Source organism: Blennius ocellaris (assembly GCF_963422515.1).
Source record: "Blennius ocellaris genome assembly, chromosome: 3".
NCBI classification, from domain to species: domain Eukaryota; kingdom Metazoa; phylum Chordata; class Actinopteri; order Blenniiformes; family Blenniidae; genus Blennius; species Blennius ocellaris.
This window is the reverse complement of record NC_137652.1, coordinates 16,496,373-16,507,067: the sequence shown is the minus strand read 5'-3', so window position 1 is coordinate 16,507,067 and position 10,695 is coordinate 16,496,373.

Genomic DNA, 10,695 nt, shown 5'->3' with positions numbered 1-10,695 from the left:
CAGAAAGAAACAGCTTTGAAGCAACAAATGTGACTTGTTGGAGGAAACTTCTGTATTTGTGACTGTGTTTTAAATCTCAGTAACACTAATGAATGAAATACCAAAAGAGTGGCTTCACAGCAACGTGTCAAAAGTAATGAAAACAATTGGATGTTGTCCAATGATGGAAATATTCAGCACAAATGTGTGCAGGCTGAAGTTTGAACAACAGAAAACCTAATCAGTCTGTATAAGTGTGCGTGTCAGGTTTTTGTTTTGTATTTTTCCAGAACTGTTCACAGAGTGCGGATCCTGTTGGGTCTTTTATTTTCAACCCCACAGGGCAGAGTCTGCTGTTACACCACCTCACCTACATTACACAGCTTCCTGTCGCTCCTCAGGACAGTGACAGTCATCATTATTCACCGCACTGTAAAGTGATCACACTGTTTTCCTCCCTGTAATACACATAAACACTGCTCCTCAGGGGGGGTGCATGATCTGTCGCTGTGTGATTTCAGAGGTTGAAGTGGAGTCGTGTCCCGTCACGTTGCACTGAGAGGGAAAAGTCTGGAGACTCCAGGAGGACGGAGGAAAGACAAACCCAGACCATCACCTTTATTTTTAACTCCATGCAGACCGAGCCCAGGCCGAGGCTGGATCACTAAAAGTACATGTTGTCAAACTCCACATTCAAAAAAGGGTGTTTGTGGGTTATTCAAAGCATCGGATTATAAATCTCCTTTCCTGTATTAGTGTAAAGGTACATTTACATCAACCTTCAAGGTGAAGAGAACACATACGCCTCACTGTGGACGAAACTGGAAGCTGCAAGACGAGGAGGCATTATGGAAAACATGTCAGGATATTCAGTAGAGAATAAAAACTAAGTATGCTGACTAGAAGTGTGGACGATGCTTAACATTTAACAAAACTGGCCCCCAGAGGTTCGGACCTGTGGCTGGAAGGATTGGACTGAATGTCACAAAAGCATATGTTAACTCAAGTTATCAACAAGTTTAACAGAACAGTTTTTTTTTTCTTCCTTCAAATTTTATAATTGTGGTTCACAGTTTGAGTAAGATTAGCAGACATGACACAGCACAGATACGAGGAAGTGAACAGTAGATTGCAGCAAGATACTGCAGTGAAACTTTTCACTTGGTGTATACGGTCTGCATCGAATCCACAGAGCGACAATTAATGTGCAAAAACACACTGATCATCATTATATAATCAATGTGGATGAGAAAACTTTACGTTGCTCTTTTTTTCTAAAAAAAAACAAAAATTCAGGATGACTGAATTTGTGTGAATGTGTGTGGACGAGTTTATTTCACAGTGGAATCTATTTAAAAAAATATATGTATATTAGCATTTCCTGAATTAAACAATTTCTGGCAGCTCTGGATTGCAGTTGACAATTTATTAAAAACATGAAGAATGAAAAGGGATCGTGTGTGTGTGTGTGTGTGTGTGTGGTTGCTTGCGTTTAATAAACGTGGTTTAAACAGACAAAACCCTGATGAGAGATCCATCAGGACATATTCCTGCAGCAAATTGTAAATAATGTACACAAAAGAAAAATACTGCCAGTATTTTCACCAATTTACACATTTTTAAATCTGTATCTGATAAAAAAAAAAAAAAAAAGTATATATATATATGCATGTGTGTGTGTGTGTGTGTCACTAATTCTTTACATCACTGTTGTCGAAAGAAAATGTGTCAAAAATATATTCAATTAATTTCAGTTTAATGTTAAAAATCCCAGCGAAGGCAACCTTAAACTCCAAAAAACACCACCATGACACAAATCAGATTTTTTTTTTTAATGAGTTTTTTATTTATTTATTTATTTGATTTTTAAGTGTTTTATTATTTTTTTCTCCAAAAAAAATCCTGAGGTATTCACAATATAATGGCATTTATTCTGTTTGAAATGAGACTGGGGAGGAGGAGGAGGAGGAGGAGGAGGAGGAGGAGGAAGGGGATAAAATACAGCCAAAAAACAAAAAACAAAAAACAAAAATTAAACAAAGAGACAATTCGAATTAAAAGAAACGGGACAGTAAAGCTGTGTTGATTGATCAAACTGCCAGACAATTTCTCCACGGTTTTGTCGTACACATACAAGAAGCTTTTGAACTGCAACGGCGCCGAACCCCCCCCCCCCCCCCCCACATCCTCACCACCCAAAATGAGCAAAGTCATGCAATCTAAACCAACATTTCCAAAAGACCAAGCAACAAATCTCAGCCACATCAGTGAGTGCAGGTTAATAACATAGCCAATCAGACTGCTATCACAACAGCTTATCATCAGCCAGGACTTGGGGTGGGGGGGGGGGGACTTTAAATAAAACATTGTCCGCGGCGTTCACCGATTTCAAAACGGTCTCTAAACAATACACACTTCGACTGCGAGTGGTGAGCGAGCGTGAGAGACGGCGTTTGTTTGTCACGGCCTTCTGAGAGGGCAAACAGTAAACAAAACAAGGGATGTCAGTCACAGTGAAGCACAAACGGCACTTTTACTGTGCTGCTGGTTTCTATTTTCACTTGTTAATGCACTGAATCAGAGGTTTTCAAAGTGTGGGAGGACGAGCCGCCCCTAGAGTCTTTTCAAAAACAAGAAAATAAACACCATTTATGTAAAAATAATGGGGGGAAGGGTAAAACTACTCAAAGTAACACCTATTAATGATGTATAGCTTTAATAAATGTCTCAACTGGATTTATTTCTCATTAGATTTCAATAGAGGGCCCAATTTACTTTCTCGAACAGGCCCCAGACGTGAAGGCCTGTCAACTCCCTCGTGCAAATGTGTGCTCATACAGGTGAAGCAGAGATGTTCCCTTCGTGACGTCACTGAGGGAAACAACCACTCAACAGGTAAGCTTCACCCTCTAAAATTAAGAGAGGATGTCATACTTTTTCCTTACAAACAATACTAGAAAACAGACATGGAGTAGAATTGGACAAACGGAGCTCACTAGCATTTAAAGGTACAGACACAGAAACAGCCTGTTCTCAGTAGAGCTCACTAGAGGGACTTTTAGACCGGCGGAAATACAGGACCGGGTCTAGATTTGGGGACATAAACTTTGAATACAATGTTGTTGGATTTCTGACACAAATAGGAAATCTGTTTGAAATTTGTGGTGGTCATTATGTCTTGATTAAAGTTTCTTCCAACAGACATCAGTCCTGTAATGGACGAATGGCTGTTGGGAGCAGAAGAACAAAAAGTTAGAGGATCTGAATTTTTAAAAAGTCTATTGTAATTGTTAGAATTTTCTTGTAAATCCTATTTTATAATTCAATTTGTCTGCATTACACAAACAATAATCCATTCTGTTATTATATAAGCCCCCCTTCTCTCCTGCGCCTCCTGGTGGGGGTCACTGCCACACTGTGAAAACCACTGCATGACACCAAGCGGTGATTCGAGGGGCGATTAAATACGACATTTTAAAACGGTAAAACACCATTAAGCGACTACTCCTCTACCTTGAGTCCTGTTTACCCTCCACAAAAAGCAACACACGTTTAAAAAAAACCAACCCAAAACAAATCAAAAAACAAAACAAAACAGACAAATGAGAAAATAAATAAATATCAGTGAGAAAAATACACTGTTGAATCACTTCCTTGCTGTGTGCCACAGGTTTGTGATCGATAACATAACTGCTGTGACTAAGAAATGAAGGAAAACACCCGATATTCTCCTCTCTGCACAACAGGACAAAATCAAAACCCATCACAAGTGCAACATCAGTTTCAGCATTACAAAAAAAAAAAAAAAAAGCTCTGGCATTTGACCATCAGCTCACAACTACAGCATCAGACACACCAGAAAGATACACAAAAAAAGAAAATGGAAAAAAAGAATGAAAAAAAAAAAAAGACAAAACTCAAAAGGGTGAAGAAAAGAAGAAAAATAAACAGCACAGCAATTTATAACCCAAACTGGGATAACGAGAGAAACAAAACGATCACAATATCTGATCGAAAGAAAATAGATGATAATAATAATAATAATGAAAAAAATACTATCAGACTTTCAGTTTGACGCGGGTGGAAAGACGCAGACGGCGTAACGGAGAGATGAACTGCTCCACCTCGCCAAGAAAACAAGCCTCACCTACTTATTTCTTTGTTCAATTTGGTGTCATCTTTGCCCTGAATAATAGTAATAAAATAATAATAATAATAATGATAATAATAATAATAATCAGTAATATAGTAAATATTATAATAAAACTAAAATATGGACACAAACAAAAGCTAATAATAATAATAATAATCATAATAATCAGCATCAATAAAGACTTTTGGTAGACGAATAAACATCTCACACTCTCAGCACGCTCACACAGCTAACTGGAAAAATAAAAAGACGCACGGCACATGAACGAGGGGGAAACAGGACGTTGAGACGCTATTTTTCTAACAAACACTGTTTGCTAATAAAGATACAGCTCCTCCGCTTTCCTCCACAACAACAACAACAACAACAACAACAACTGGTGACAGTGGGGGGGAAAATAAAAAAATTATTGCAAAAATCAACAAAACCAAACAAAAAGGCCAAAAAGTGTGTCTTTTCCTAAATAAACAATAATTCAACAGTTTTGCAAAAAAAACCAAAACAAAAATACAGACTATATGCGTAAAAATCATAAATAAGGATAAAGTTTTGTGCATCCCCCGTCCCAACCGACCATTGTCTTGAAGACAGCAAACAGAAAACAAAACAATGGCAGTTACAGCGGTGACAATAACATGCAATTAATAAACTTTACAGCATTGATCTGCACACCCCCCCCCCCCCAAAACAAAAAACAAAACAAACAACAACAAAAACTATAAACCCCAGCCTAATGCCCAGCCCACCCCAGCCCCAATACAATCCTTAAATATTTGTCAGCTCATTCAAAACATAGCTCTTGCTCTGTCTTTTCTCTGTGATCGATCTAAAAAGGGGGGGGGGGGGGGGGGGGGGGCTGCAGCCGACTCTAGGGGAATCTGTGTTTGTACACCAGGCTTTTACTTCCACATCCCAGCAAGCTGACATGGTTTGAATGACTGCATAGTGAAAATGATATTTGGTTTACTTACAAATGGGGTTATGACACACACCCACACACACGTAAACACTGGCTCGCTCTGTGCCAAGGCAACACACAGGTTCACGCTCACGATTTGTGTACACCCGAAGAACTGATATACACATAAAGCCGGCGCTGTTCAAGAAGGTGGAGGACATTTTCTTTTTTTTTTTACATCTGGGGAGCGTGCAGCTCAGACTGGAGATAAAGATGGACGACAGCGGATCGGTCCCTCAAGGAGGACACAAGATCGAAAGGAAATATAAAAAAGTAAATCATCATAAAATAACATTTTTCAAATGTTTCTGGAGGGACGACGGTGCCCTCTGGTGGCGAGAACAGGTTCCAGATGGAGCTCAATCACAATAATAATCAGAGGCTCTGTTCGGACGTGTTGAGAAGGAGCTGCCAGAATCAAACCGGACCCCTGCCCCACAAATCAACATCTGGTTTTTTTTGTTTTTTTTAAACAATAACTTCTTTGGGTGGGTAATTGAATTGAAGTCATTGTGTGATAGTTTTCTCAGTGGTTTGGTCTGATGCTCTAACAATCGGGGCGTCGCCTCATAAAAACACAGCTGCTCTGAGTGAAGCCGTCACCGGTGATTTGGGGACTTTGGGGTCTGTGTGTGATACTGCAGGTTTAAAATTAGAGGGAAATTAAACATGTCATCCATCTTTATGTAGTCCGTGGTGCAGATGACTAATCGTATTCCGGGTTTCCCCGTCAGTCCTACTACCCCCCCGCACACAGATGCAAGACATGACTGGCCGCTTTCACAAAACCAGCCTGGCCGAGCGAGCGTCTGCGATCTGTGATGGTTGAAATTCAAATCGGCTTATTAACAAGAGAACCTTGACAGCAAGGGGACTGGATCCAGCTTTGGACACAAGTTAGCGGCGACACACACACACACACACGCACACACACTCAAGAGTTTGAACAGTGAGCGCTGTCGTGAGACTCGTTACAATACAGCGATGGGAAACCGCAGCGACGAGGACACCTCGGGCTGCGCTGGCAGAGCAGCATCAGCTGCCGGATGCCGAGCACCAGATCCAGGTCTATGTACAACAGTTTCAGCAGGAAGGCGGGAGCCCTGAACCCCGTGGTCGGGAGGGTTCGCCGGAGCAGGGGAGAAAGACGTCGCTCCGGTAAAAAAAACGTTGGTGTGTGTGTGTGTGTGGGGGGGGGGGGGGGGGGGGGGGGGGGGGGATAAATTCCTGGTCACATCTGGTGTCCACGATGGGAAAACGAGACAAAAGGCGCCACATCTGCTCAGGGGCCTGAATCGGGAAGCAGCAGCAGCTGTCTTTGGGACGGTCGCCGTGGTGACTGCCTCCCGGCACACAAGCAAGACTAACCGTCGCGCTTTACCGATCATGTACATCCTTTAGCCGCATATAAACAACAATAATAAATATTTCCTTCTGGTGTTGGAAATCGTTTGATGAGCCGACCTCTGAATTAATTCTGGTCGGAGTTTGACGTCACTTGAATGCAGCAGACGCTCAACACTGCACGTGACGAGCACTGTGGCCGGTGCCCTGCGTCCCCTGTGGCAAATCATTACGAATGGAAGACGCTAAACAATGCATTTTGTTTTACATTTATACATCTGCGATATCTGGTTGGAGCCGAACTTTGCGATGACTTTCTGGGGTGACACCCCCCCCCCCCCCCCCAGCTAAGAAGAGCAGCTGAATAAACACGTGTGTATAATTTATATAGTAAATGAGCAACATCCTGATGGAAATACAAACACGGTAACTCCAGAAGCACCGAGCAATCTTTAGGAAGTCCGACAACATAATTTACATCAGTGTTGAAAAGCATGCCGTCTGGTCTAAAATCAATGTTTTCAGTTAATCCTGTTAAAGTCAGAATGAAAGAGCTGCTTTGATCATTTAAAAGCAGGCGTACAGTTTTTAGCGATACGGTGATGTTCACTATGGATTCATACTTCATACTGTGGCAGTATTTGAATACAAGACGAAACGACGGGAAGCAAAACTAATCCTGTAAATACAGCACAGGAGCGAGCTCACTAAAACCTGTTCAAATAGCACATTTACCAGCTCTTATATTTAAGGGGGCCGTTCTCGCCGTTAAATATACATAGTTAAAACGGACACATTCCTGTCGAAAAGCCTATTTGATTGCGGTTGCAGTTATTTAGAGGTCGACGCTCTCCGAGTCTACGCAGCGAGTTTACATGTTTCCTGTGAAGCCGGGTGACCCAGAGACAGCTGATGAAGCCGACTGTCCTCCCTGACGCAGGCCCGCCGAGTTTGACTTACTGAGCAGACGGACGAGTCGGCTGCTCTCGTTGCTTTGGCGGCTGCCGTGTGTCAGCGCCCCAGTAGCCCCCCCACCCCCCCCTGTACAATATATGACACATACACGGCACTGCTATAATACAGCACCACCAATCCCACACATACACATACGCAAACATGTCCTCTCCCACTAGCTAGAGAGATTCCATATATATCATAGCTGAGAGTAATCAATTATAATGTCAATAACAATAGTCATAACAACAACAATTCATATTTTTTCCGTTGAGTTGTGGTCAACCTTTGGTGTGAACGATCAAGGTTGTCGAGCCTGCGGGCGAGCTGCGGACGGACGGACGGAGGGATGGACGGGACGGAGGAGTGGACGGACGAGGCCGAAAGCATCTGGACGGACAGACAGACGTCCCCCTCGAATCGCGTCGACGCTGTACAGGTGTAGCGTCGGCGCTTGTGAATGACGGACGACTTCCGTCATGCACGGGAGCGAGGCTTGAGGTGAGTTGTGTGTCTATCATGGTGTGAGTTAGTACGTTTGCGAGGCCAACCTCCCCGCGTCTTCCTCGCCAATCCTACCGAAAAGAAAAGAAAAGAAAAAAAAAACCCTCCCCTACTTGCTTTTGCTCTTTTCAGACTTGACTCCTCCGTATTTGGTAACACGTGTAGATATTGCATTATTTCACTTATTTGGCTTAAAAGAACAGGAATAAAGTATTTGTCCTTTGGGGAAAAGAAGTGACAGCAGCGTCTAAAGCATATAAAAAAAAAAAGAAGAAAAAAGTAGCAGCAATAGCAATATAAATAAATAACAGTCTGAACAGAACTGTAAACATCATAAACAACACACTAACTCGTGCACTAAAAAAAAAAAGAATCATAATTGGTAGGTTGGTGAAACACCATGAAAGCTTTTTACAGTAACCAGCTAACCTCAGAGCTCAGGTTGATCTCCTTTCCTCTTTCCTTCCTCACACACTTCCAACATCAAGCTCCAGTCCACCGCTGACTTTTCTTTAAACTTGCCACACAACTTCCTTTACACGCACCACTTCCTTCCCACCACAATCCTCGTTTTACCTCTTTGCTTACATGTCTACAACATTCCTCGATCCCTCTCTCTCTCTCTCTCTGTCTTTCCCTAGCACTTAACGGTTTCCTCTCATGATCGTTGCTGCTCCTCATCTCTCCGCGTCTAGCAGTGATTTGGTTTGGTGTGTATGCGTGGGAGCTTATTCTGCTCGTCTGGCGGGCTTTGGCTGTGGCCCTGCAAGGTGGGAGGCGTTACGACTCCAGTCGGTCTCGTCTCGTACGCATATCCACACACGGCACAGAAACGGCTCTACGCTGCAGGTTCACACAAGTATGTCAAATCGAACACACGCCGCTTCATGTCAACCATCTTTCAAGTCCCAAGTGAGGCTGAAAACTGAGGCTCGAAGGGGCTGCGTGCTGCGCTGCCAGTTCCCACGGCCAGGAAATCCCCGGGTAAAAAAAAAGTTGAGAATTTAAAAGCCATTATGCAATTAACTAACCATTTACTTGCCGTTTTATATTCGGGGTCTGATGCTCATGTAAAAGTGCTTTTGGATGACTCTGTGGTGATATAAATAAATCAATATAACCGTGTTGAATATTCAGTTACTGGTGTGATGCTGCGTTACGGGGCTGGAGAGCCTCAGAAACAAGAATAACAAGCTTGTGATATCTCAGGTGCGCACAATAAATAGTGACTGTGTGAATTTCAGTGAAAAAAAAAACGAATTAAAAAAAAGATTATGCACATCGGGGCTGGCGTGAATCTTAGAGCAGAAATATTGAGGCCAAACGGTCAAAAGTGAAATCGTGTTGCTTTTCTGTCTCCGATGACTGATAACTGATTTAGGGTGTGCGTGCCTTAAAAAAAACAAATACCTAAAGCATAAACTCCAAAATATCCTGATCATTTAAAAAGCCTGTGAGAAAAACTCGGGTAGAAAACAGAAAATGAAACTCAATATGCAGCAGCGAGCCGTCACAAGCCCTCGGGCCGACAGTTTTAACGCCTTTCTCCAGCTTAATGAAAACATTACCAAAAAAAACAAAACAAAAAAAACCCCTGCTTTATCAAGACTTGAAGTCAGCGTGCACTCCAGATGTGAGAAACTTTGCAGGTGCAGGTCAAATGTCTTGGGCTCCACCACCAAGACGACGACGTCACACACAGCCTTTGGTCTGATAACACTGTGGAGCACTAAACCACACTAAAGGCAGATGGAGAGCAAGAGGTAGACGAACTGAGAGTGAAGTAAAGACATGCTCCACAGGTTAAAAACTTCTACTCCATTTACATCTTTTGTCGCCCTTTGTTGAAACGATCCCACTTTTACCTCCGAGCGCTCCCTCATAACAGTTGCTGAGGCCTGCAGATGGTTAACAGTGGGCTCACCACGCCTTCCCTTTATACGTCTTCCTTCTACTCTCACTTGCCCGAAACATTCCTTCTTCTTAACTTTTCTGTCCTTTCAATCCCTCCTCTTCTTAAAACCTTCTCTACTTTGCCTCATTTTGCAAATAAAAACAAAACCACAGTCATTTTCTATTGAGCTACAATGCAACGCTAATTTTTTTGCGGATTTTTTTTTTCCCCAATGAAATAACACCATGGATAAGCGAACATGTTTCCTACCTAAATGAATGAGAATTAATATGGCTACTGTATAATAAACACACAGCGGATTAATTTGTTCTCATTTACATGTTAAGAGCTGTAGTGTGACGGTGAGTTAATGACTTAAAAAAAAATTAAATATGACGTGGCTATTAAAAAAACAGTGTCTTTATATGCAGTCGCACGCACGCGCGTGCGCACAGGAAGTGCTCACTGGCACAAGCGGCCACAAATGTAGAGCTACAGAACTGAAAATGTGTGGGAGTAGAAACACCTGAAGAATCAGAATTGCACCAGACGTTGTCTTGTCCTCCGCATTTATGTACACGAGCAGTTTTGTGTTTGTTTAAAGTAGCAGATTGCTTGGTTCCAGTGTGTAGTGACTACTCTGTTAACTGACCCAACGGCGTGGATCAATGTTGGAAAGGGACGTATGGCAACAGATTAAGTGGAGGAAATACAAAAGCGCACACACAGTTTGTATATTAGGGTGCGGGCTGTGATGTGAAGTGATAGTGTGATGACACGTGAAAGTGTATAAATAAAAGACGCTAACTACAGGGTGCACGTTCTCATTCTCCTCCACCCGTGTCTGTCTGTCCAAATCCGGCACGCTAATAAACAAACCCACCGACGCCGCCTCGCCGTCCCGTCTGC